Below are 2566 nucleotides of genomic sequence, written 5' to 3'. Positions count from 1 at the left end.
TTAAAAGCAGCAAGAGCAAAGCAGATAGTTACGTACAAAGGAGTTCCCATAAGACTGTCAGATGATTCCTCAAAAGAAATTTTGCAGGCTAGAAGAGACTGGCAGGAAATATTCAAAGTGATGAAAAGCAAAGGACTTACAACCTAGATTACTCTGGCCAGCAAAGCTATCACTTAGAATGGAAGAGCAGATAAAGAATTTCCAGACAAGGTAAAGCTAAAGAAGTTTATCATCACCAAACCATTATTATATGAAATGTTAAAGGGAATTATCTAAGAAAAAGAAGAACATTAAAACTATGAACATTAAAATGGCAATAAATTCACAACTATCAACAATAGACTCTAAAAAATAAACTAAGCAAACAAGCAGAACAGAAACAGAATCATAGATATGGAGATCATTTGGAGGGTTATCGGTTGGGAGGGGGAAGGAGGAGAATGGGGGAAAAGGTGCAGGGATTCAGAAGTACAAATTGGTATGTACAGAATAGACAGGAGAAGGTTAAGAACAGTATAGGAAATAAAGAAGCCAAAGAATTTGTATGCATGACCCATCAACATGAACTAAGGGGGAGGATTGCCAGAGGGAATGGAGGTACCAGGTGGAGGGGGGGGAAAGGGAGGAAAGTTGGGGCAACTGTAATAGCATAATCAATAAAATATATTTTTTTAAAAAGGCAGAGGGATAAGCAGGTTTGCAGGATAAGGTTTTGGATTTGTCAAGACTGAGAGGCCTCTGGAATGACCAAAATTATTGTTTAGGTCTGCCACTCAGGAGCTGGAAGTCAAGATCAAAGACTCCTCAAGATAAAGGCAGTAGTTGACATTGTGGGAATGTGAGTGAGAGCATGACACCGTTGTATACAGGGAGAGATTCGGGGATGGTTCTGGAAAGCCCAGCATTTAAGAGCCAAAGAGAGCTGAGTCAGCAAAGGAGACTGGTCACAGGGGAAGGAGGAAATGTAGGAGAAAGTGGATTATGGAAAATGATGGAGAGGAAACTTGAGGTAGTGGTCAAACACAGGAGAGAGGTCCAATAGAATGAGAATTAACAACTGTCTGCTGGAGTTGGCAATTAGGCAAAAGCTTAAGAAAACCCCACCAGCTATTACCTCAGTGAAATATAATGGTAGGGAAAGAGATACAGTGAATCTTCTTCACTAAGATCCTAGGTCTCACTTGCTATTTCAGGTCCAATGCTAGGTTAATTCTTGGAGAACATCCATGGATGTGGTCCAGCTTCAGGCTTGCTGCATCCAGCAGATCTCTCCTCAGATCCTGACAGAGCTGATTTCCCAGAGCCTAGCAAAGAGCTTGGCACATTACTATGTGCCCACTAAAGATTGGTGGAAAGAATGGATGTCTGTGTTGGCCAGAGATCTGTTTTGGTAGAGTGCTGGGAATTCTGATATATGGCTGGCTCCAGGAAGCATTTGGCCTCCAGGAGTTGCCAAAGTTCTGTTGCTTTAATAAGAACGTAAAAGTCGTAAAGTTATAGGGCTGATCTGGTAGTTTATGGCTGTTTTGGAGGGAAAAGGGTGCTAGAGGTAAGAGTGATAACACCTCCATCTCGGGTTAGATTCTGTTCTGAAACACATTAACTTTTGGCTGATTCTCAGTTGTGATTTTCTGATGTTTTCTTTATCTCCTGTTTCCTTCCTTCATTCGTGTGTGAAGGGTCTAATCTGTCCAGCTGTACAGTCAATATCTTAAGGGCAAGGACCACTCCAAAGTCTTTCGTACTACCTGCAGCAAACTTGTCCACTTGACCCTCAGCTCAGAATCCTGGCGTCCTCATCCTCACCAGACTTAGAACGAAGAATAGGTCAAGCCTGGACTGTCCACCCGCCTTGACGTCCCTCAGCCATCAGTTAACTCCCAAAACTTATCCTAGGGAGGCTGCACTGATCGGATATTTAGAGCCCACAGCTGCGCTGACACTGCAACTTCCGCCACTAGCGGAATGCGCAAGGCCTTGAACGACCAGTCTTCCTCGCCTGGAACCCTAGGGCTGTGCCACTGGTCCCTCTGCGGCCGCTGTGCCTGGGGAGAGCCTGTGCTATCCTAAAGGGCTTTACAGCTCCCACATGGTTAGAATAAGGTCTTCTGTACGATGTCCACATGGGGGACCTGAAGCAACCCAGATACTGGAACTGGAGGTGGGAGAGTGGGGGTAGAAGAAAACATGGGGGTGGTGTTTTCTTCTTCTTCTTCTTTTTTTTGTATTGATGGGGTGGTTTGGGATAGATCTAGCACCTCAGAGCTATGCATTCCAGCCGCCCCTTGCAGCTCAAGTGGTCGGCTGCCGTTCGAGCCTCCTTAAGCCCCTGGTAGACGCGACCCCGCGGTCCGACGGCGGAAGGAGCGCGTAGGAAGCGGAGGTGCTGTCCACCGACCCCTACCCGCCGGGGACCGCCAGGCGCGACGGGAGGATGTCGGCGCGCGGAAGGCGTGCGTCGCCCCCAGCGCCGCCCGCGCCTCCCGCCCCCCCTCCCAGGAGGACCCCGCGCCCCGGGGAACCCCGGCGCGGGGCTCCCGACATCCGCCCCCTTCTCTCCGCCTCT

Source organism: Desmodus rotundus, chromosome 2 (genome assembly GCF_022682495.2).
Source record: "Desmodus rotundus isolate HL8 chromosome 2, HLdesRot8A.1, whole genome shotgun sequence".
In the NCBI taxonomy this organism is placed as follows: Eukaryota; Metazoa; Chordata; class Mammalia; order Chiroptera; family Phyllostomidae; genus Desmodus; species Desmodus rotundus.
This window is presented reverse-complemented; position numbering follows the sequence as displayed.